This window comes from Triticum urartu, chromosome 7 (genome assembly GCF_003073215.2).
Source record: "Triticum urartu cultivar G1812 chromosome 7, Tu2.1, whole genome shotgun sequence".
Taxonomy (NCBI): domain Eukaryota; kingdom Viridiplantae; phylum Streptophyta; class Magnoliopsida; order Poales; family Poaceae; genus Triticum; species Triticum urartu.
Genome location: NC_053028.1, coordinates 659082041 through 659108580, shown reverse-complemented (window position 1 = coordinate 659108580; position 26540 = coordinate 659082041). Strand labels below are relative to the sequence as shown.

Here is a 26540-nt window from a genome sequence, read left to right as displayed (position 1 = left end):
AAAATCTGTGACACCCCAAAATTTTGTCCTTGTTTTATTAATTAAAATTTTGCCAGGAGATTTAAACTTTCACTTTTTGGATCTTTCTTTTGATTTCAGAACCATTAGTTCTTGGTTATTATGGAGTTTTACCCCAAGTGAAAACTTTCCAAATATATTGGGACTTGTTACCCTCTCAAGAAAACTTTTCTTTTATATATGGGATTAATTGTATAATTATTTTTCCTGATCTCCATTTCTTTAAAAATGGCTTCCCATGGTTTTAGTGTCCCATTTGTACTACAACCCTTTTATAAATTCATCTGAAATTCCAACCAAATTTTGGAGAGGTCATGTGATGTTTTTGAATCACTTTTATGCAAAAACATATTTCTTTCTTTGGATATTTGAACTCTACACCAAGTTTTCAAATCTGGTCCAGAGAGCAATTTTGCACTACAACCTATTCAAATATTTCTTTGAAGCTTCCACCAAAATTATGGGATGTTAATAGGAGTATTTCATTCAACATTAAGCAAAAACCCATGGATGTTCTTTGAAAAATTTGAGTGAATCAACCTCTTTTTCATTCTGGTCCAGCATGGTGATTTGTACAGCAACCACCTTTTAACTTGCCCTTTTAGCTATGATTCCTTTTCCTACTTATAGCCCATGCTACAAAACCCTTAAGTCCAGGAGGTTGGACTCATTGGAGCACTTTTGGTTCATGAAATTATGTTCTTTTCCATCTGTCCAGAACTGGAGTTTTGCAAAACTTACACTAACAAGTTTGAGCTTTTGGCAAACTAACCTCACCACCCTCTGTATCATCTAAAGAGACCCCAATCTAGAAATTTGGGCCACCCCAAGAGTTACCTAGATGCCCATGGCATTTTGTCAAACACCCTGTGAGCATGGGCAGTTTGGGCATGAACTTTGGGTTTGCATTGTGATCTTGATCCACTGACCCAGTAACCATGTCCACTAAGCTCCTAGCTACTCCTAACCTAGGTCTGCTAATTGCCAGCCTCACCCAAGCTCTGTGGCATGCATTGGCATTTCGTCAAGCAGCTACCGTGCGTGCTCTGGGCGCGCCCAGAGCGCACGTTTTGCACGCGCGCGCACCGAGCCGCCGCGTCGCACGGCTGCCTCCCTGCGCCCGCTCTGGCCACTCCCCACTCGCAGCCAGCGCCCCGACTTCTCCCTCACCGCAGAGCCGCCTGGACCCCTCCTCCTGGTGCCCCACAGCGCCACCGACACTAGCCGCCGACGGCCGCAGCAGGGCTCTGCCATGGACAGCGCCGCCCGAACCACACCAGCGCGCCAGCTCGCTCGTGGAACAGCCCGACCTCATCCGCAAGGCCGTCCGCTAGTGCTCATCGTCGCCACGTCGCCTCCAGCAACAGAACGGCGGTCGCCGACGATCTTATCCGCGGCCACCGTCGGAACCGACCTCGTTGCACTATAAAAGGATGCCCCCGAGCTCGTCTAAGCCCTCAGGCAGCCTCATACCATCCTCCAAGTACCCCCCCCCCATATCCAGAGAATGACGGGAGGAGGTCGTCTTCCTCACCTCCGACGGGTTCGGCCGCCGCCATGCTCCAGTCAAATTCGTCGCGAGCAGGCCCTCCCCCGCCCATCCAGCAACACCACTCGACTCCCCTCAACCTAGCGGAGGTGCCCAGCCTCTCATATGCGATCAAGAACCACCGTAGCCCCAAACCCCCATTGCTCCCAAAGCCTCCTCCGCCGCGAAGCTCACCGCCGGCGACTCCCTCCACCCCCGCCGACCCAACGACCACCAGGAGGACCGTCCCGGTCTTGCGGATCCATCCCGACCCTTTGGAGCCCGCGGGGAGCCGCCGTTCGCCGGCGTTGATCGCCGGAGCCTCGCCTCCGTTCGGGCAGAGGAAGAGGAGGGAGAGAGGACTGGTCAAACCTGACGAGTGGGCCCCCTGGACCCACTGTCAGCGACCCAGCCCCACCCGCATGTTTTAAGTGAAAACGCAAACAGCCGGAAGTACGTCTCCTCTGCTCCGAAAGCATATTCTCATCGAAACGTTTTCTTTTCTGTTTTATTTTAAAAAATAGAGTTTGACTGAAACTTTGACTGGCTATAACTTTTTAAATATAAATCCAAATGACTTGATTCTTTTTCTGTTGCTTCCCAAATATTGTCTAGTTTATTTTCATATTTATTTCAAAATTTTCCAAACAAATTTTTTGTACTGTTTTTAAAGTATGTGTTAATTCAGATTTATTTAAAATAGGATTTGTTGGAGAGAGGAGAAAACTTTCAAAAGCACCTCACCTCTCCGCACCTTGAAGGCAAGCATTCTGAACCCTGGCATAATATATTTTGGGGATTGTTTGATACGGTTATAACCCCACCTCAACATGAAGCATAGTTATTTTTATGTGACGATATGATCATACACTTTGAGTGCAAAAATGGAAATGTTTGCTGTTGGAAATGGACATACTCGTGATAGCAATCACCCTCATATGCCTCTCATGCCTACCGGGAAGGATCCGAGGAAAGTCTCTGTCTTGGGTAGACACGAGCTTGTCCCTCGTCGAGACGGTTATGACCGGTGGGGCAGGGGGAGGTATGATGAGTGGTGGTTGGGTCTGATGGATGTGAAATGTTATCCTTGAGCTAATCATGCAGGAAATACTTAAGCCTCCTGAGTCGGCCGTAGATCGAATGTTGTTCCAGCAACCCCCATACTTGTTTCGTGCTGCCACTTGTCCCTGCCGTAGGTAGGGTACGGTTCAGTAAGTTGTCAACCCCTGTCCTAGCACACACCGTACAGAGAGGCCATGGTGGAAGATATCGGCTGCATCCGGTAGGCATGCCACCTGGTCCGGGGGCATGGGTGTTTCCGGTTGGGACCGAGAGGGGAGGCCACCCCTTAGAGCGCGCGATAGAAATTTGATCCCATGCTACGCGAGGTTGTAGCCTCCCCACTTAGAGTTTTTCTTAACAGGTGTCTGGGTGATTCCAGACACGAGTAAAGTTAAGCTGGTGTGTGCAAGTCAGGCGTGTTCTCGACTAAAAGACCATGGAAGGAATTAGTTCTGACGGACTAAAGAAATCCGTTACTCGTGGGTAAAGAGTACACCCTCTGTGGAGATATTATACCTATTCGAATAGCCGTGTCCATGGTTAAGGACTACAGTCTGGGATGGGTCAAGTGTCGGTCTTAGTGTCGGTCTTCGGAGGAAAACTGCTGAACCAAAACATGGATCATGACTTGTGGCGTATGATGATTATGATTATTATTATGGACTAACCATTTATGTTATTTGAATTATTGAGTATCCCTGGGACGGTTCTACCTCCTGGATATTCGCTGTGATTATTCTTATATAAGCCCTTTATGAGGTGTCGCACAGACGCCCGACTGTGGCATGCTTGTTATTTCATTTACTTATAAGCCCTTTATGTGGTGTCGCACAGACGCCCGACTGTGGCATGCTTGTTATTCCCTTTATATATAAGCCCTTTCTGTGGTGTCGCTCAGACGCCCGACTGAGGCATGCTTCATATTATTATCCTTTCGAGGCGTCGCTTCAGACACCCGATCGGTGCTTTTCATTTCTACTCCCTGATTGTTTACTCATGTTTTATTTGAATGATCTGCTTGCGCGCATCATGAACCTTATTTCATAACTGACGAAGTGATCATAGAATATTTCGAAACATGATTATCAGTGCCTATATTATACTTGTGTTCTTAATGTTTGCGAGTACATTCAAAGTACTCATTGGCTTGTCCCTGGCTATTGTCTTGGCCAGATCTCTTGCGTGGAGAGGAGCGTTGTGATGACAGCCCCGGAACCTACGCAATGTTGATAGTAGCCTCGCGAAGATAGGAGTTAACCTGGTCAGCTGTTCCTGTGGGAAATGGAGTCCCATAGACGCTGGTGATCCGCAAACCGCTTCCGCCTTCAGCCTCTAGCAAACCATTTGTTGTACTCATAGGCCATAATGGTCTTGTACTGCATATTTTGTATTTTTCTTGGAGTTTCTGTAACAAGTTGGTGTCTCATCAGCTAACAGTAATCCTGGGGCTGGTGAGCACAAGGGCCGCTTTTGGGAAATGAATATCCCGAAAAACCGGTCCTGACAAAATCTTTGGTGGGTGATCCCGTGACAGAACGAGCCTAGAATTGGTCTGTCATCTCGCGATGACATGCACTAACACGGAGAAGCAGTTATTCGCCATGGACTACACCCTCTCGGTGCCGAATAACGCCCTAGACCGCCGGGGCCACCGGATGGGTGCTCGATATGGAGACCGCCCAAGGGGGGAGGGCACCCCTACATGTGTGTGGCCCATGCATATGCATCCAGGGTGGTGTGCTATTTGAATAAGCAACGCACGTCCTTGACGTGGCAAGTGCCTCACAAACCACACGCACGGGCGGGAACGTCGAGGACCGGCTGCGTTCGTCCCCAAGGCAGAGTCTTCGGTGGGCGATCCCGTTACAGAACGGGCCTAGACTTGGTCTGTCATCTCGCGATGACATGCACTAACACGAAGAAGCAGTTATTCCCCGTGGCCTACCCCCTCTAGGTGTCAAACAACGCCCTAGACCGTCGGGGCCACCGGAGGGGTGCCGGTCTCTAGAACCGGACGAGGCCCATCATTTGAAAAATAAGACACAAGACGTTAATTATGATGTGCTAAGGTTGTTTGCCAAGCATGGAAGAAAACAACAAAAAAAGTACAACAAAAAAATTATAATACATATTATGGAGAATGCAGAAGAAGGATGCTTTACCGAGAGTCCCTTTCAGAAAATGCGGCCATTGCCGAGTGCCTCTGGACGACCCTCGGTAACCACTGTCGGTGCGGCTCTCGGAAAAGCCCCCGAGATCTAGGTTAACACTTCTACCGAGTGTCGCCGAAAGTTGGCTCTTGGAAATGTTTCCGGCGGGGACTTACGAAAATTTTCCCCCTCGCGCGCGCTCACTCCTTTGTTCTCTCTATTTCTCTCGCCCCTGCCGCCTCTGTCCGCCGCTGCCCCTCAGCGCCGCCGCTCCATCCGGCTTGCTCAGCCGCCGCTGCCGCCTCCGCCACCAGGAGTGCCTCCCCCGATCCCTCCACCTCCACCGAGAACCCCCCCCCCCACTGCCACCTCCACCGAGATCATCCACCGCCATCCCGTCTGCCGCCCCCTACGCCGCCACCCCGTCTGTCGTCGCAGCCGCCACCTAGTCAGCCGTTGCTCCTGCCACCCCGTCCGCCCTCATTGCCCCACCCCGTCCGCCCCTCAGCGCCCCACCTCATCTGTCGCCGCCTCCGCCGCCACCCCATCCGTCGTCGTTGCCGCCTCCCCGTCCGCCCCTCAGCGCCCCGCCCCGTCCGCCAAGGTCCACCATAGCCGCCACCTCTCACCTCCACGGCCACGGCCACCGAGCTCCACGGTTGGTATTTTATATTTAGGTGTGTATATATGTGCATATATAATGAATGGTGTATGTGAGTGTGTGTGTGGGAGAGGGGTGCTATTGGTGTGTGTGTGTGTGTGTGCATGTGTGACTGAGTGTGTGATGTGTGTGTATGGATATGTGAGTGTGTTTGTGTGTGGGGGGTGAGTGAGTGTTATTGATGTTTGTGTGTTTGACATATGATTGACACAACTTCATTCTTTCATGCAGGACATGCATCTATTTTGACAATAGAGAGAGTAAATTTAGTTGCATGCTTCAAGGGTAATCTCTTCTCGTTCATGTGTAGGTTTTCATTATTTGTAGATCACATAAATAGTCGCGTAACCTAGGTGTCTCCCGTTCGGAAGGGTTGTATCTATAAATATGCAAGTCTTTGCATATTTATAACCTCAACTCTTTCTAATTGTCCATGTTTTCCATGGACAACCCGAGGATGTGTAGGCGGGTCATTTTCATGATGTACTTAGATCCGAGACAGAATTTCGACAGTGTCTCCTTGTTGTTCTCTAGATACACATCCTCTTGGCTTATTGCTGAGACATGTATTTGGAGAACAGTGGGGAGGTGCTGCCGAAATTTTGTCTCGGGTCGGAGTACGTCATGAAAGTGGACCCAGCCTACACATTCTCGGGTGGGATTAGGACCTATCTTTACCTATTACATCGCTCAGTGCATGTCATAAAACTTGATGGAGCCACTTGTTACATAAAAAAATTATGTGTGTGTTTCACTTTATATCAGAGGATGGAAGAACGTGAGTGGATGTACACCGGACATCCCAGCATGGAGGGTATGACCCCTGAGTGGACGTTGAAGACCAATGATTTCCTGGAATTAGTATTTGCTGGAGAAACGTCAGTTCATGGAATTTGGTGCCCATGCACGGAGTGTGATAACCATACTGAAAGAGATAAGATTACTATGAGTAAACACTTAGGAAAATATGGGTTTACGCCAGGCTATTACCGGTGGATCTTTCACAGTGAGACAGAACAGTCCAGGGGAGAGGTGGTGCGACAACGCACCGGCGAATATGATACTCGGATTGAAAACCTGTTAGATGACATCCACTGTGCGGATCCGCGGGAGGACCCAAACTCCAAGGAGCCGCCGGAAAGCCCTGAACAGTATCATGCAGCTTTGTTTGCGGCACAAAAACCCCTTCACGCCCATACAGAGGTTACTCAACTAGATGGCATTGCACGCCTAATGGCCCAGAAGGCAAACCATAACATGAGCATAATTTGCTTCAATGAGTTATTGTCAGTTATTGCTAGCCTGTTGCCTAAAGAAAATATATTGCCAAAGAACATGTACGAGTCGAACAAAATCCTCAGTTCACTTAAGATGCCGTATGAGCAAATACATGCTTGCCCAAACGGATGCATGTTATTTAGAAATGAACATAAAGATACGAATTATTGTGTCAAGTGCAAATCCTCTAGGTATATTGAGGTAATAGATGATGATGGTAGCAAGAGGCAGCTCACAATTGCCGTCAATATCCTTCGATATATTTCATTCATAGAAAGGATCCAGAGGCTTTATATGACCGAGGAAACTGCCCAATATATGAGATGGTCCGCCAAAGGGAAGATGTACAATACAAAAAAATGCAACATCCCACTACTAGAAAAAGGGCTATAGCTGATATGGACATTAATGGCGCACCATGTATGTGGTGCACCACTGCTATATAGCAGTGGCGCACCAGATACTAGTGCGTCATTAGTATCCTCATTACTAATGGCGCACCAGACACACGGTGCGCCATTACTAGCAAATTTTATTTTATTTTTTTATTTTCCAAAACTATTAATGGCGCACCAGGGCACAGTGCGCCATTACTAGTTTTAACTAGTAATGGCGCACCACACGCTCGGTGCGCCACTACTGACAATTTTTTTTTACTTTTTTTCAAAAGTAGTAATGGCGCACCTGGGTGAAGTGCGCCATTACTAGCTCAAACTAGTAATGGCGCACCACACCCACGGTGCGCCACTACTGAGAATTATTATTTTTTTGCAAAACTAGTAATGGCGCACCCCTGGCAGGTGCACCATTAGTAACCAGGGTTACTAATGGCGCATTTGTAGGTGGTGCGCCATTAGTAACCTGAGACCGGCTAGATATTTTGGACAGCCACCTACCACACTCACTTTCCCCACTTCATTCTCTCCTCCTCCTCCTCCAAGCTTGTCTTGGCTGCCTCCTCCTCACCTCATTTGCACCATAGATTCACCCAAATTAAGTGGTTAAATTACCTTTTTGATAGGTAAGTAAGGGGAAAGCTTTCTTTATGTTGTAGATCTACTTTTTTCTCCCTCCAACAACGTGCACATGCACTTTTTATGGCCTAGCTAGATCTATGTATGTTTGTGGTGTTGCATATGTTAGTGGTGTTGCATATATGTTTGTGTTTGCAGGTACCGGTATTTGAAATGCGATAGTTGCCAATATGTTGCCGGAATGTTGATTCATTTCCGTTTCGGCGAGAATTTGGCACTATGCATTCTTTTTGGTCCTATTTTTAGGCAAAGTCATGCAAAAAAAATTCTTGGTTCTAAAATATCGTTTTGCTCTACCCCGCAGGTGACCATGGTCCGCACGATGACCGAAGGCATCGTGAATAGGTTTTTGAGCTCCGCGAAGGCCGAGATGCTTCAAAAGAACGAGACGGAGATAAGATGTCCGTGTTGAAGATGCAAGCTGAAGAGCCTTATTGCGGACCCGGATTCCGGGCAGGTGCGGGACCACCTGCTCTTGCGTTGTTTCATGGATGGCTATCGGTGGCAAGGTGATGAAGATGACTATGAAGTCTTCCATGGGGGCCGGGCAAGAAATGAGGAAGGGCAGCAAGACAACCACCACAGAGAGGGCGGGCGAGAAGACGAAGAATCTCCCGGACATGATCACGATGGTGATGCCAGACATGATGATGAGGAAGATCAAGATGAAGGGCATGATCATGAAGATGAAAATGCCGGAGCAAACGACGATGGACCATCGATGGGCTGGGTGCAGGACCCTCATATTCAAGAGCTGCTTCTCAAGCAGACAGATAACGCAAGAGCTACCGCCCGAGAGAAAGCCAAGCTGGATCAACTGGAGATAGACGCGGTTACTCCATTGTATGAAGGATGCATGCCCGAGGATACCCGCCTGAAAGTAACGCTCATGGCTCTGGAGATGAAGGTAAAACACAAAATGACCGACGCATGCTTCGACGAGAACATATCATTCTGGCACGAACGTCTTCCCAAGGGGAACAAGTGCCAGACCAGTTTCAAGGAGGGGAAGAAAATCGTGTGTCCTCTGAATTTACCGCACGTGAAATACCATGTGTGCATGAACAATTGCATCATTTAACGGGACGACCATGCGGAGTCTACCATATGTCCGGTGTGCGGCGTCACTCGATACAAGAAGAGGAAGAAAGCTCCTCGAAAAGTGGTGTGGTACTTTCCGATCACTCCTCGTCTGCAGCGGTATTTCGTGGACCCTAAGCTAGCAAAGCTATTGCGTTGGTACGCGGATAGGGAGGAGAAGATGACGGAAATGATCCGGAGATAAATAAAAAAGACAAGATGCTGAGTCACCCTAAGGATGCGAGCGAGTGGCAAGCGTTGAACTTCGAACACCCAGAATTTGGGGACGATCCAAGGAACATCGTGCTGGGCGCGAGCACCGATGGACTCAATCCGTTTGGCAGCCAGAGAAGCACACATAGCACTGTCCTGTGTTTGTGTGGATGTACAACCTTCCCCTGGTTGTGCATGAAGAGGAAGTACATTCACATGAGTATGCTAATTGAAGGACCGAAACAACCAGGGAACGACATCAATATGTATCTGGGGCTACTGAAAGAGGAGCTAGACACGCTGTGGAAAACGACAGCCAATACGTGGGACGCCGCAGAGAAAGAATATTTCCCTATGAGAGTCGCACTGCTCACGACGGTGCACGACTATCTCGGTTATGGATATCTCGCGGGGCAGGTGGTCCACGGATTTTCTGGATGCGTCAGGTGCATGGATGACACAACTTATCGCCAGCTAGATAGAGATCCCGGGTCTTCGGAAACCGTGTTCATGGGACATCGAAGGTGGCTTCGCGACGATGACCCATGGAGAAAACGCAAGGATCTGTTCGATGGTGAAACCGAACCCCGAAGACGCCCGCGTACGAGGAGCGGCGAGGAAATAGACGAGTTGTTGAAAAATTGGAAAGATTGCCCACTGCCGGGAAAGAAGCAAAAGGCGCCAGAGCCGGGAAAGAAGCGAAAGGCGCCAGAGCCGCTGCTGAAGGTATGGAAAACGAGGTCTGTTTTCTGGGACTTGCCGTACTGGAAGATCCACCTTGTGCCTCACAGCCTTGATGTCATGCATATCACGAAGAACGTGTGCGAGAGTCTGCTTGGTACCCTGCTCAACATGCCAGAGGGGACCAAAGATGGGCCGAAAGCAAGGGCAGACTTGAAATCAATGGGCATCAGGGAGGAGCTTCACGCTAATGATGATGATGATGATGATGATGATGATGATGATGATGATGATGATGATGACGATGATGATGATGATGATGATGATGAGGCGAAGCAGGACACGGAAAGTCGTCGCAAAGGCAAAAAGGCCAAGAAGACCGGAAATGACTACCCTCCCACGTGCTTCACTCTAAGTCAGGAGGAGATCGAGCATTTTTCACCTGCCTCGTAGGAGTAAAACTTCCTTACGGTTACGCGGGGAAAAGATAAGCAGATACCTAGACTCAGCGAAGCAGAAGTTCAGCAGGATGAAGTCTCACGACTGTCATGTGCTGATGACGCAGATACTTCCAGTTGCAATCCGTGGGATCATGAGCGCGCACGTCCGTGAAACGCTATTTGGCCTATGCAACTTTTTCGACGTCATCTCTCAGAAGTCGGTTGGCATGAGGCAACTCAGAAGGCTACAGGAAGAGATCATGGTGATACTATGCGAGCTTGAGATGTACTTCCCGCCCGCATTCTTCGATGTTATGGTGCATCTGCTGGTCCATATCGTGGAGGATATCATCCAACTCGGGCCGACGTTCCTGCACAGCACGATGCCGTTCGAAAGGATGAATGGTGTCATCAAAGGATACGTTCGCAACATGTCACATCCAGAGGGAAGCGTAGCCAGGGGCTTTCTGGCCGAAGAGTGCATCTCCTACTGTATTAATTATCTAGGCATCAAGAACCCCGTTGGTCTGCCCGTCAACAGGCACCTCGGCAGGCTCGCCGGATGGGGTCACCGCGAAATGCATGTCGACTTCGAGGGTCGACTCGGCGACTTTGAAAGAGCAAACCTAGTCATGCTACAACACATAGACGTGGTCGATCCTTGGGTGGTAGAGCACAAAACCTTTATTGAGAAGACGTACAATGACCGAGGCCAACAGAGGACGGACGGAGATATAATCAAAGAGCACAACTCATGTTTCACGCGTTGGTTCAAGGAGAAGCTTCTGTCATACCCTTTACATGAGGATTCTTTCGCGTAAGAAAAACTCATATTCTCCTTGTCACAGGGTGCCGAGCACAACCTGATGACCTATGAGGCGTACGATATCAACGGCTACACATTCTACACCAAGGACAAGGACATGAAGAGCAATGGTTATCAGAACTTCGGGATAACGATGGAATCCTACACCGGTAACGACAAGGACAGATACTACGGAAGGATCGAGGAGATCTGGGAGCTGAGCTACGCTGGAGAGAAGGTCCCGATGTTCTGTGTCAGATGGGCCAAGAGCGTCATAAAAGAAGACCGATATTTCACCACCATGGTTATACCCGAAGCCAAATCCAAGACCGCGGGCGCAAACATCACCGCGAAAAATGAGCCATGGGTACTGGCTTCCCAAGTGGACCAATGCTTCTTCATTACCGACCCGTCAAAGCCCAGTCGTGTTGTCGTGAGGAGAGGCAAAAGGAAGATCACCGGAATGGATGGAGTCGCCAATGAGAAAGACTTCGACAAGTACGGCGACCCGAAGATGAACATGATGACGACGATGAAGTGCCACACACCACAAGAAGAAGCAGTACCACCCTACCTAAAGGACGTCCGTTCAACAGAAGAACTCCATTTGCGAAAAAGAAGGGCAAGAAGATTGTGAAAAGATAGCTAGCTAAGATCGATTGTATTTAAATCGTAGTCTTCATTTCTCGATTGTATTTCGACATTTTGAAATGATATTTCTTCTGTTCTAGTCCTCATGAATATTGAATTTGTTAATATTTTTTGAAATCATGAATATTTTTAAATTTCATGGGAACTTTTTGAATTCATGAATATTCTTCAAATTTGATGATATTTTTTCATATTCATAAATGTTTTACCAATTCACAAATGAATGCAACTAAAAATCCAAAAAAATATTGATGATATTTTTAAATAACAAATTTGATGATATTTTCAAATAACAAATTTGATGACATTTTCAATTAAAAATAAAAAAACAAATTTGATGATATTTTCAAAAAAAATTGATGGTATTTGATGATATCTTCTGTTCTAGTCCTCATGAAAATAACAAATTTGATAAAAAAAACAAATTATTAGATGCAACAAAAAATAATGAAAAAAGTTACTAATGGCGCACCAAAGGAGGGTGCGCCATTGCTATCAGAAAAAAAAGTTACTAATGGCGCACCAGAGGATGGTGCGCCATTGCTATCAGTATTTTTATGGCGCCATTACTAACATTCCCCCCTCTAGCTGGATACCCCTTCGCCCGATCCCCCTTCCCTCTCCCTCGCCAGATCCCCCTTCCCTCCCTCACCACACCCGCTCCAACGACCCCCATGCCCGCTCCGACGACCCCCGCACCCGCTCCACACCCGCTCCGGCTCCCCTTTTGGATAAGGCCGAGCCAGACCCCTGTGCAAACCCTAGCACCTCCCCACTTCCCCTCCCCTCGCGCTGCTTCACCCGACTAGGTCGTCGCCATCACCGCATCGTCCCCGCGACCACCGTCGTCCCCGCACCCCACCAAGCAATCCAGGAGCTCTACAGTGTTCTTCTACGTCATCTACGGCCACCCGTTCGAGCTCGACGACTCTGCATCGTGCGGATCGAGGTCTTCTTCCACCTCCGGCCACCGCTGCCTCACCATCGATCCGCGTCACCTCGTCAACCCTGGCCCCGCACGAGCTCGCCATCGTCTTCCTCTTGGTGAGCTGCACCAGTTCCCCTCCCCCCCTTCGATTTCGTCGCCGTAGATTGTCGCACCACCGCGCCCCAGCTCCTGGTTGCCGCCCCCCGTGGCCGTGCTCCCCTTGGCCCCTGGCCGCACACTGGCCCCGCCCAGGCGCGCTCACCGCACCGCACCACAATGTTCCTTCTTTTCTTCCTGATGTTGCTATTTCCATTGAAGTACTCACGTGTGTTCTAGATGAGCTGCTGCTAGTTAGTTCCCCTTAGACTACATTATAGATTGCATAGCATAACTCCAGAATTTTGTCATTACACACCTGCGCATATATTTCTGTTGTGAGCATAACTCCAGAATTTATTTATCTGTGATTCGTATTGGGTTAAAAACTGGGGTGACTCTGGCTGTAAACTGAACTTGGTTCGGTTAAAAACTACATTGTGAAATCTAGACAGCAAGCTTATATCTGAAAAATGAGTTAGCTAGGATCAGAATTTTGAGTTGGCCCCTTTACATAAGTTTTAGATAAAGTTTCAAGGTTTCTTTAGAGTATTTATTTGTGTCATTTGGATGTACGGTTTGAGAGCAACTATTAGTTTAGTTTGCTATCCCGAAATATATGTTCCTGGGTACAGTATTTTGAGGTGCTATTAAAATAAAGTTACAACATGAAAATTTTAGAGGTTGTTCTGTAGATACTTAAAACATATATCACCTGTCAGGTTTCATTCGGTATATTAAATCCTATGAAATTATCAAAGTGGGTTGTACTATGTTGGACAGAATTTTATGTTTGGACTTGGGTGAATGTAACCAGACTTATACTCTCAGATTTTGTCATAGTTGATGGTGTGAGGACTTATAATGTGATAAAGTATATACGTTGTTGCAACACCTCCATATGAAAGTAGAGGCACATTGTGGTGCTAGTTTGCTGGGTTTTGTCTCCGACCATCGTGTCGTGATGATTTTGCAGGTACCCCGAGAGGCCCTTGAGTTTGTCGGAATGTCGATTAACTTCCATTCCGGCAAATTCGGGTACTCCATATGTCCTATTTTCAGCAAAGGTCATGCTGAAATTTTCCGTGAATTTCAGCATGACTTTGCTAAAAATAGGACATATGGGGTACTTGCGACTAATGCATGGGCCGGGGTATCTTAGTACTTAATTAATTAGGATCAACTGCCTCTCGTGTTATGCATGGGCCTCAGCGTCGACAAACCCTAAATGATAAAACTTTGGCTTTTAGGGTGCCTCGGTGTCGATAGAAAACCTAAATGATGAAAGCTTAGGCTTTTAGGCTGCCTCAGCATCGACAAACCGTAAATGATAAAAGATTAGCTTTTAGGATGCCTCGGTGTCGACAAACCCTAAATGATGAGACCATGATCTTGTTCCTTGACAATAACCAACTTTTTGACCAACATTTTTCCTATTTAGAGTGAAACATGGCCCACAACGATGAGGCCGGCGATTCGGGCAAGGCATTCTGGGAGCTGTCCCAGGAGATGGAGGAAGAACCTCACCGCTATGAGGACGCCGCGGAAGACACCAATCCCGAGTACACAACCCCTAGTGGCGTCGAGGATGACACCACTGACGGTGCCGCTGAGGATGCCACCACTGATGATGGCGGCGCACGCACAGATGGCAGCCAACCGAAGAGCCAACGGAAGGACCGGCGCCCGAATGTGCTCGGCACCATCAAGGAGGAATTTACTGAAGTGTCCTCCGAGGGGCATCCAACGACGCCCAAAGAAATAGTCAAGGGGTATGCGGGACAGCTCAGGTGCATTCTCTGGAGCACCGTCTCGATCAACGCCGAGAACCTAAGGCATCATGACCGAGGAAATTTGTGCAACCTCGTCTTCATGAAGCTGCACAAACGATACAAGTTCCCCGGTGACTTCGCAAACACATGCCTCTCAGGGAATAAAGTGAACAGTTCTGCCCTCACGAAGATGAGCACGACCCTGGCTACTTGGAGAGCCTCGGTGAAGAGCATGATTGAAAAAGGTGATAGTTATGAGAAGATCAAGGAGAAATATCCTTCGATGAGCGAAGATGACTACCGGGAGTTCAAGATCAAGTGCGAGAGCAACGCATCTGCAGAATCAAGTCAGTGGGGGAAAGAGATGCGGGACTTGAACTTAGGGGTCCACAAACTTGGTCCCGGCGGTTATAGATTGGCGGAACCTATATGGGACAAGGAGGACGCGGAGCGTGCCGAGCAAGGCCTACCGCCCCTCTTCGAGAAATACCGTGACAAGCAGACCAGGAACTATGTCAGGGCCCGGTACAAGATTGACCCGGTAACCAAGGAGCTTACCACGGATCCGAAGACCAAGGCGCTTGAGCGTGTTCTAGTAAGGAATACACCCCCGCGTAATTAGCTCCATATGGTTGCATTCTAATTAATGAAGCCAAATTTCTAAATGGTTCACGTTCCTTCCGCGGGACACTGAAAGCAGTAGTGTGGGGTCGTCTCAGAGCTCCCCTTTCGACACCCTTTAAATAGGGCGTTGAACGTAATGAAAAACAAGGATAAGCTCAGTAAGCCGACGTCAGTTGGTCGTGTGGCCGGCAAAGGCTTGTCCATGAAATGGTCGGAGTACTATACCGCTGGGCGAAAGGAGAGGAAGACCAGCTCAGAAAGCCAGGAGCGCGGGGTTCAACAACTCAAGGCACAAGTGGCGCAGATTCCAGAGATCATCGAAGAGCAAGTGCGAGACCAACTTGGAGCGATGATCACCGCCATTATGCCTACCTTGGTTTCTGGGCTGCAGGCATGGATTGCGGGCGGCCAACAGGGGCCGCCCCCGATTCCCAGCTTCACGGGCATCAACTCGCGCAACGCGCCGGCGGCGCCATTGGTGTCTCCGGCGGAGGCGGCATTGGTGTCTCCCACGGCGGCGCCGGCATTGCAGCATAATACACCCGGGTGTGGGAAGAATACGCCGGCTGGCACCTCGGCAGCAAGCGGCCCCTCCGTCACTTGCATGCCTGCTGTTGGCGGTGCCTCGACACTAGCCGAGCTCGACACCATCACGGTAAGTAATTAAGCCTCTCGGCCAATGACTTCATCTCCTTGCCTTTGACTGGGCATCCCTGACGCCCTACATGTTTTCGCAGGGCGCCGCCGACGTTCCATGCACTCTCCTGCACTTCCTGAACGACGAGTTGGTCGATGTCGCCAAGGCAGACTCGTTCAACCGGGAAGCCGCGTGTTCCACGGTAATCAGATGCCACCCACCATTTATAGGGTTCAACTGGTTCAGCTGCTGCCAGGCTTCGACGACATGTTACCTCCGTATCGACCCCATGGGGCCGATGAAGATGATGTGATGACCCTCAGCGTCTGCGTAAACTGGCCCATGCTTTGGCCGAAGAGCCAGATTTGTTTGGGGGCGGGGGACACCACCCCACAGACAACACCGCCAGTCGTGCCGGCGCCAAGCCATGGCAAGACCCCCGCAACGCTACCAGACATGCCGGACATGGATATGGCACAGGATCCGGACATGCATATGGCATAGGATCCGGACGACGTCGACGAGCACAACGACAGTACATTTACCAACGTCGATAAGTACTTCAACGAACATGGGTACGGTGACGAATTATTGGTGCCTCCTTCTCAAGAACCCAACCCTGCAAAAGACGATCTAGCTGGTACCGCGGAGAAACCTAGTTGCAACAGGCGTCGTCTGGCATTCAGTTCTCAGGAGACGCCTCCAGCTGCCGCCCTCACCGAGCCTCAAATAGCCGAGGTGCCAAATATTATCAGCCCCAACACACTCAAGAAGGCTGTCTGTGAACAGAACTCGGTCCCATTACAGCAGAAGAAGAAGGGACGGAAAAGAAAGAATAACAAGGGTGCGAGCCAGCCGGCACCGAGTACAATCCATGCTCAGGACGGGCCACCTACATCTAAGGATATCTCGAGGAGGGTGCATGTGGCGGGTAGGCCGATGCTACCGACTAATCTGCTCAATGCTGCAACCGGTGCTATGCGGAGTCTGCATGACAGTGTTCTTTCTTTGGAGAAGCGGTGTCTCTCCGAGAATGATGTGGCATACCCGGTTTTCGTGGCCAAGGTGCCAGAGGGCAAGGGCTTTGTCGATAGCGCCATCGGTGGTATGAACGTCCTGTGGTTTGATGACATCTTCGCTATGTTTAACCTTCATCCGCTGCACTACACCTTCGTTCGGCTATTTTCGCTGAGTATGGAGATGCGGATAATTAGAGACAAGACCCCGGACATCGTGATAGTCGACCCCTTCTACATGCGTGCCAAGATCTTGGGCAGCGCTGGGGACCGGCAAGTCGCGAGTTCATACCTCGAAGGCGTCATTCTGGCAAACCCAGATAAGGATAACTTCCTCGTGCCTTACTTTCCCAAGTAAGTCATCCCCTCACCGCCCCGTAACATAAGATTTCTTAGATTTCGATCGTTCTTTTTTTTCTAGCATTCCGTGTTTTGTGCAGTGACACACATTACACACTCATCCTCTTAAGCCCGAAATATTCCATGGCCACGTATTTCGACTCGGACCGTCAGTCGAAGAAAGACTACACAAATATCAAGAAAGTTCCTGATGATGTTCTCCCCGGCTATGCCAGATCTAGAGGCACCTTCAGCAGGCCAATTCGTAGGTATGGCAAGCACGTGTTCGCCCACAAAATGATGTTCCCCTGCGTCAAGCAGCCTCCTGGCGGTCAGAAGGATGCCTACTACGCCCTCCATCACATGCGGGCGATCGTATGGGACCATAATCACCTTCTGCTACCAAATAATCTCAAAGATTGGGCCGCAAGCTTGTCGGCAATCCTGGACGCGTACATCAAACAAGAATTATTTCGCATCCAGTCGGAGTTTGCGGAAATCATCCATCAAGATGTCCTTCATACCTCGGGGCAGTTCTACCTCAGATATCAACCGTCGAACAATGAGATAGAAACAACGCTACAAATGCAGGCTGACAACGCCCGCGATTTCATGACCATCACAACAGATGGCGGCTTCATCCACGCTCCAGTCCCTGAGTCGAGTCGAAAGTAGTGATGCTATGTGTAGTTCTGAAATATCAATTAGCTCATGTTGTAATTAAACTTTAATGAACTTGTATGTCTCTTTGGTTTGGACAGTCGCTCAACTTATATGTAATCGATGCTATTTATTAGTAGGACCATGAATCGTGCTATTAATGTCTTGCTTTTCTCTTCTGATCCTTTTGTTGCATACTTATATATTGCTTATGTATTGTCTGTGAATTGCTACTAACGTTTTGTTTGGCTAGTGCATAGAGATGCCGTCGTATGTCGTGTACAAGGGTAAGGTTCTCAGAGTCTACGACGACTGGGAGGAGTGTCGGAGACAGGTTCACCGTTTCAGCGGTAACAGTTACAAAGGGTACACCACTAGGGTGGAGGCGGAAGCTAGATACGTGCGCTATCTAGCGGGAGAGATGAGGGAGCGGAGGAGGAACCGGATGAAGACCAGTTTCATCGCGATGATGCTCATCGTGATGACCGCATCTCTCTTCTATGTGATGGTAGTTTAGATGATCGATATCGACTTGTAATGTGAAGACAAACTCGCTACTCGCATTCTCGAGACATGTAATGTTCTAACTTTGTTCAGTATTTTGAATTCGGAGACTAGCTAATATGATGAATTGTATTCGGAGACTAATCTTCTATTGTATTCGATAAATCTGCTGTTGATGTGTGGTGTTGTCTATATTCTGTGTAGTAATATATTTTGTAACCTGTGCAAATATCAGAAAAGAAAAAAATCTAATATTCATACTAGTGGCGCACCATACAACACATTAGTGGCGCACTGCTGTAAAAATACTAGTGGCGCATTGTCTGTTAGTGCGCCATTAGTAACCCAGAGCAGAAGGTAAATATGGCCCCCTGGGAGGCATACTAATGGCGCACCGTGGGACATACTAATGGCGCACTGCCTGGTGCGCCACTACTGTCTGATATACTAATGGCGCACCAAGGGTGCGCCATTAGTATTAGTTACTAATGGCGTGATGATAGTGGCGCACCTGTAGTGCACCACTAACAGGCCTTTTCCTAGTAGTGTCCACGGGATGGTGAAGCATGGAAGAAATTTGTTGAAATTCATAAGAAAACAGATGACTGGAAGAGTGTAGCTGTTGGGATAACAACCGACGGGTTCAATCCATATGGTTTGATGGCTTCCATATACAGTTGTTGGCCAGTATATGTTATCCCCATGAATCTTCCCCCTGGCGTTTGCATGCAACGACATCACATGTTCCTGATGTTGATAATTCCAGGTCCTAACTATCCCGGGAAGCATATGATTGTGTATATGGAGCCATTGGTTGATGACTTACTTGTTGCTTGGAACAACGGGGTCCGAACATACGATGTCGTTTCAAAGAAGCACTTCAATATGCATATCTGGTACCACACATCGCTACATGACCTACCTGCACATGTGATATTTTGTGGTTGGTGTGTAAAGGGGAAGTGGCCTTGCCAAGTGTGTCGACAGCGTGTGACTTTCATTTGGCTGGCTAAGGGTCACAAGTATGTATGATTTGACCAACATTGGCAGTTCCTTCGTCTTGATCACCCATACAGGCAAGACGCTATGCACTTCCAAAAAGGTGTTATTGTTGATGACCCGCCACCACCTATTATGACTGGAGCCCAGCTTAAGTATGGGTTAGATGCTCTCGAGGAAAAGCTCGATGGGAAAGGTTTTGTGGGATATGGAGAGACACACCAGTGGACTCACATTCCAAGCTTATGGAGGCTCGCTTACTTTAAAGATCTTCTACTTCCACACAACATTGATGTAATGCACACTGAAAAGAATATTGCGGAGGCCTTACTCGGCACGCTCCTCGACACCGAGAAGTCAAAGGATAACATTCAGGCTAGGATCGATCAAGCCAAACTATGCAATAGGCCAAAATTAAATGTGGTGCCTCATGCAAAAGGTAATTCTTGGAAGAATCCACCAGCCCCTTTCACCCCTTCAATGCCCCAAAGGAAGGAAATTCTCCAATGGATTGTGAACAACTTGTACTTCCCTGATGGATATGCAGCTAATATCATGAGGGGAGTGAATAATATGGCTACAAAGCGAATAGGAGGCCTCAAGAGTCATGACTACCATGTATGGCTTGAGCGGATAATGCATGTGATGATTCGAGAGTATGTCAGAGAGGATATTTGGCGAGTGCTGGCGGAGTTGAGCTACTTCTTCCGTCAGCTTTGTGCCAAAGAACTAGATTATGAAGTGGTTGCAAAGTTGGAGGAACAAGCATCTGAGTTGCTATGCAAGTTAGAGATGCTATTTCCGCCAGGTTTCTTTACACTACAAGGATACCCTCTATAAAGCAACACATATTCTACAACGTTTTGACTATAAGTTGTAAAATTCACAAGAGATACGCATGTAAGCGTTGCAGCATATGTGTTGTACACTTGCAGCTCGCGACCATAAAGTCGTACATAGATTGCAACAAATCATATATGTTGCCGTGTAGGTGTTGTAAATTATATCTGTTATAAGACGGCAAATATACATAATTAAAAACTAAAATTAACTAGACACGCTGGTACACATAAGGAATGTGGCGCCAAAATCTTTGCTGACCAAGTCACGCATAGTCCCTTCATTTTATTCTCCGATCCAGATCAGTGACCGAGGCACAGTGGGCCACCCTCCACCCCGGAATTTTAGCCCGGCCTGTTTACCACATAGGTTTGTTTTAGACGCATAGGTAATAAGAGGTGGGCTTAGAGAAAAAATAAGCCCAGTAATAGCCTACCCTGCTCGTCGTCGCAAAGCGAACGCAGCCACGCATGCTTGGTCAACCCAGTTTCTACGTTTTCTCTCGCGAATACTCGATCCGCCGCCTGGAGCCAGCTGAGCCGCCTGCCTCGCCGTCCCTGTCCGGTCGCCCGGAGCCACCGGCAGACCGCCAGAGACCCTGACCAGCCTGACGGCTGACGCCCGCGACCTGCCTCTGCCTACTCCGCTTGGCGCCCGACCTGTTGCTGTCCGCGCAGGCGCGCACGGCGCACCACGGCGCAAGAGCGCGCCCTGCTGACCGGACTGCCGGAGCAGCCCACTCCCAGTCCGCTCAGCTCTCGCCTTAGTAGCTGATCCTCCGGTCCTCCACATCCTCATCCCCTGTTCAGCTCGGAAAGGTACCTCATCGCGGCGTCACCTGATCTCTGAACCTCCATGCTTTGGACGAAATTACATGAAACTTATATGCAGTAATATTTGTTGTTTTTATGCAGTGTGCAATGGATTTAGAATCCACCAAATTTCTATTGCGATTTCCTAGAGAAAGTACACAGTACTCAGCTGGCGTAGATGAATTTCTAGAGTTTGCATATAAATATACCAGATACAATGAACGATCCGATGTCCATGTGAAGTTTGCGTTCACAATTTAGTACTGTCAAGGATGATGTCTGTGACCATTTGATGTGGAATGTAATGCTTTTGAGCTAGGACACAGTACCTGAATAAAGGTCAGCTTCCAATGTGATTCTGTTATTTACATTCTTAGTATCACTGCTGCAACTTATGTCATTTTGGACATGAAACTTACTACTCTATTGCTCTTGTACGCAGGTTTGATGGATAAAGAAAGTCACTGATCTGAAAATGTGGAGCCTATAGTTGAAGTGACGAATTCATTACTGTTATTTGCTATTTTTTCTTCTTCTTTTATGTCCATGTACCTTATAATTCGGACAAGAAGATTTGTAGGTGTGACTGGCCTAAAGTGTCAATACTTGATCCCAAATATGGTTGTGTTGGTCGTTCTATTTCCTACACATTCTTACACATGTTCATATGTACCTACATCCCGGTTGTTGCTTATCCCGGTTGTTGCTTATCTCATAAACATCATAGAAGTGTTCAATTGGCTGGTTCCACGAACTCGATCAATACATTGGTATTGGTCGTCTTCTTGCCAATATATCATGAGGGCACCTCTAACTTGGAGGGGAGCAACAGTAGAGTGCTAGTGTTAATCTATTTGCACCAGAATAATGTAGCTTTAGCTTTTCTTCAGTTAGCTGTAGGGTTTCTTCAGTTAGCACGGAAAAGACACTGTTCAGCACGTCGAAAATACTGCCTTGTGCCGTGCGTGTCTCTGTTCTGGTGTGTTGCGTAAGGACATCTCCTACCCTGACCTCTAAAACATACACCACATCTGTCCATGAACCGGTCCGGACTGGTATCCGGGCACTCATATAGGAGCCGGGCATTCAAAGCATATCGCAAATGTTTGGTCACATTCCGAATGGAATTTAAGATAAAAAAATTGATGCAAATTTAAACAAACTGACGATTTTATTTAAACTTATTTTTTTGCATAAAACAAGATTGTTTTTCGCCCGGTGAAATTAAAACTTCAATAAACCTAACCTACCTTATACTTGATGGTGACCTAGTATGCCTGGGCGGGCTGGCCGACGGCACCTCCGTCGCCCTCGGCAGTGTCTAGCGGCGGAAGGGCGCATGGTAGCAACAGGGCATCCCGACTGTCATCTGGTGCTCGCGGATAATTCTATTTGTTTGCTGCTGTGCTGCACATAGTGCAGCCGCGGCCACCGCGGACATGGGCGCGGGGAGACAAGGGCGACAGGACTTACCGGAGGGGGCAGTGTGGTGGTCTCGCTCATAGACCACTGCTTGCCGTACTTCAGCGTCTCCTTGTTGAGACAGTAGAGACGGCGCTACCTCGTCTCCGTTGTGGTCTTCGACAGGTCGATGACCTAGGCCCTTGCGTCCAGTCACATCTCTCTGCCATGTAACAGGCACGGAGAGCGGGACGCGGAACGGGATGTTTTTGGGTTGTTTTGGGTGACTGGTCCACTACTCAATGAGGTGCGATGTTGGATGGCAAACTGTGTGAGGACACGTCGGTCCGAACATTTGCGGACATTTTGAGGGTTCACGTTGGCGCTGACCCCCAAGATGAACACCCTATTTGTCTGCGGACTGGTCTGAATTGGTCCGCAGATAGTGATGTGATAGCCGGCCATACAAGCGTGCTCGCATTCATTTAAAAACAAGTTAGAATGAACCGGACGAATTTCAGCAAACACGACGGTATTCATTAAAGTTGGTAGATAATTTACATAAAACGGACAATATTTCATCCGCTTAACTAAAAACATAAAAAAAAACTAGGCTGACTTGTAGCGGATGGTGACCTCATACACATGTCGGACGACTGGACTGTTGTTCCCGTTCGTGTCATCGTCGTCATTCGAGTAGTCCTTCCAGTGGTGGAAGGGCATCGAGGCGTGACAGCGCTAGCCCTGCCCGACCACCGCCTGGCACTTGCGGAGCAGTGGCTCCGCTTCCTCGTGCGCCATGTGGAGGGCCTCCAAAGCCAGCCAACGGTGACCTGGCCACGATGCCCTGACGGCGTCCTTGCCCCTGCCGGCTGCGGGGAGGTGTCGCTTAGTGACCACTCCTCGTCGATCATGGCGAGATTCCCATCGAGGCGGCGGTGGCGCTGCGTGGCCAGGTTGGGGTCCTCACGGATCCACGCCGTCTCCTCGTCGGACTTGGCGAACACAAAGCGGCGCGCCGCGTTGCGCCACTCCTGCCTCTCCTCGGCCAACACGATGGCCCACGACGAGGATTTGTCACCGCCATGACCACCGAGGTAGTGGAGGAGGAGGTCGTGCGCCTTCACCATCACCAACGGCACCTCCTCATTGATGAGCTTGTCTTGCTAGTTGTGACACTGCGGCGACGCCAGCCCGATCCGGGTGTAATGGTCGTGCGGCAATGAGGGGGGGGGAGGGGGGCTCGACCTTCATGCGACACCCAATTTGGACGACGCGGTTGCATGTGGGGGTGAGGGGGGGGACACTGGCTCCACGGACCAGTACTGCGCTGGATGGTAAAATGTGTCCGGAAAGGTCGATCTGGACGGATGCGGGCGGTTCAGAGTCCGGTTGGAGATGCCCTTACACCTCATATGTGTGCATGCGCAAAACTTTAGAAAATGTTGCTTTTGACTAGTAATATTGGATGACAACTGGTGATATTGAATATGATGGAGGACAACTAGTGATCTTATGAAAATTATACATGTAGGTTGGAAAATGGAAGCTAAGAAATTTGTTGTGTTCTGGATTAACTTTGTTCTATTGTTTGAGCAATAGAATTTATTTTTACTTCAACCATATTGCACTGAATTCGTACAAACATAGAAGAAGCACGTTCAGTTTAGCACAAATATATGCACAACTGCCTGTCACGGTCCAGATGATAATAACAAAATTTATAATTTATTTCTCTCCAAATTGTTAGACTCCCTCGTATTTCTTTTTTGGTTTCGCTCCAGTTTTCCCTTTCCCTCCGTTCGCTCCCGCCAATAGCGATTAATCTGGCAAAAAAATAAAAAATAATACGCGCTTCATGACCATGCCCCCACCTGTCACAGGAATCCAAGGACGGAAACTAGCATCGGTCAAACAGATCGTGATGAGGTAACTGCGCAAAGAAAATCGGAAACCTCCCCCCATATCAGCACGGTTTCCTTCCTCGTCTCTGGATTCATCGCATGCCCGGCGGCGGTGGCGGAGGCATCATCACGACCTGAGCAAGGTTAGTTGCCGATCTATTCTCCCACAATTCATCCTCTGTTCGTCCCTACTCTACTGATCTGTGCTCTAAATCAATTCACATCTCTCTTCCCAGGGAAATCCGGCTGGTAGATTCTCCAAATCCGGCTGGTTCGTGGTGGCAACAATCCTGCGAGTTCATCTAGTCAGTGCCCTGCTCCTTATCCCATCTCATCGCTGCAATTCATGCCCTACGTATTGGTTCTAAGCTGTTTTTTCACCCACCAGTCAATATACATAGAGATCACGATTCTAGTTTAATCTGAAATTGATTCATACGTTCAGAAGTGCATGCCAAAAATAGATGTTCAGAACACTACATCTTTCTTGGTAAGAAAGAGTAGTAAAAAAGAATGACGTACAGTGATTTGTAACAGAATAACACGTAATGAAAATAAACATAATAAGTCGGGTTAATGAAAGCTTTATGGCCTCAAACTTGACATTGTTATGCTTCGCCAAATTCCTATTTGTCCTCTCAGTCTGAATGGGAAGTGTATAAACTGGACACGGGTTAAGAAAAACAGAAACCTTGCTGATCTGCTGATCAAATGGAAAAAAGTACTCACTGTGGCAAGACTGATAATATATTATAACTTCAGAGCCAAACCACATACTTTTCCTATTGCAACATCAACTGCAGTAGAAATCTCAAGTTGTGGAAACAATTATTTGAGGTGTCCAGATGATAACTTCAGGCTTCACCTACATATTATAAACAAGATTTGCTTAGTAAGGGAAACAGAAGATGTGCTCTGGACTTAACATTTTGAGTATGAATTGAATGATCGCTAAAGAAGACAGCAGAAAGTAAAACCCATCACACATCATTGACCATAACAAGTGGACATAGATGGTTACAACCTTATTAGGAAGCACAACATCAACATTTCAGAAGATTCTAACCCTAGTCGAGAGCCAAGTGTTACAGGGTCCAATTAAGTTTCTCCACCCAAAGCTATATGCTATTTATCCAAATATAAGGTCATACATCAAGAGTATTCATACAAGAAAGTTCTTCCAAAACTAATATGCAAGAGAGTTCAGTTTATAGTGAAAAAAATTGCATATCCGATTTCACATCTTACTAGTGTTATCCAGTCATTTGATGTTTCTACTTCACGTCTATTCCAGAATACACATTTTACTTCGGTGGAGGATATACCAAATGAAGCTATGCCAGCCTTTTGAGTTGAAATGGAAAAAATACGTCTAGAAAAGGAAAATTAAGATGCTAAAATCATGGAACTAGAAGAGAAGATGAGAAGAATGGAAAGACAACCAGATAAGGTAAATTTTTATCAACTGTAACCTTCATTTATTTTGTAGGATAACCTTTCTGTATTTCTATCATAGGAAATTTCGGATCCAATGGCTGCAAGCCTACAACTGGGCTTGAACCTTCAGATCATGGACATAATTCAAACAGAAAAGTTTGTACCATGACAAAGTACACAATAAAATTTCTCAAATTTCCCTCCAAAAATGGTCTCAATTAATATTTGTATTATGCTATCAGCAGGGTGTGCTTGCTCCTTCGGTTGATGGACCCCGACTTGTTAAAAACGACGAAATAATTTACAGAAGAAGACAAGTAGTTCAAATGGTGCAGATTTGCAAGCATCAAACAACCATTCTATTCTAGATAAGGTATATCTACTTGAGTACTATTTGGAACCTGTTATTGTTGAGGATTAATTTGTTACGCTCGCACTTTTTGCAGTTACATATACAATACCCGTAACTTGTTGTGTATCATTGTATCCTGGAATAAAGAAAATATGTTTCATAATGGTGGCAGTGCACGACAACTAGAAAAATGATGTGCTGCACACAAGGTATCTTCATAGTCTCATATACAAAATTATGATCAAACTATAGTGCTCCCATGTTTATGTGTTTACTTGTTGCTATCAGAATGTTGTCCAGAACGAAGAAACTTTTTATCAGAATTTCACTGCACGACAAGGGGAAATAAAATCTGCTGCACATAAGGTATATTTGCATTACCCCATATATATACAATATTTTCGAAATATATTGCTTCGATGGTTATTATGTATCTACTGGTCATCTTGCTATCAGACTGATGTTGAGAACAAAGAAACTTTGCTTGAAAATGTCAGCACACGCCATGGAAAACTTCTACTGCAAACAAGCAGGTATCTTTTCATAATCACATACAAATTTGTGTGCAAACTATAGTATTAGCTTGTTTATTTGTTTTACTTCTTCTTTGCTATCATA

General features: G+C 47.5%; 2 long non-coding RNA genes across 2 annotated transcripts; both read left to right on the top strand.

Annotated features, from left to right (window-relative positions):
- The first annotated feature begins 20467 nt into the window (after nucleotides 1–20467).
- LOC125524504 lies at nucleotides 20468–21465 on the top strand. The gene is made up of 3 exons (XR_007290776.1): nucleotides 20468–20834; nucleotides 20931–21167; nucleotides 21271–21465. It is a non-coding gene; the product is annotated as an uncharacterized LOC125524504 (long non-coding RNA).
- Nucleotides 21466–24147: 2682 nt separating this feature from the next.
- Nucleotides 24148–25720, top strand: LOC125519747. Its single transcript, XR_007288298.1, has 3 exons — nucleotides 24148–24276; nucleotides 24370–24438; nucleotides 25428–25720. It is a non-coding gene; the product is annotated as an uncharacterized LOC125519747 (long non-coding RNA).
- The last annotated feature ends 820 nt before the right edge of the window (nucleotides 25721–26540 follow it).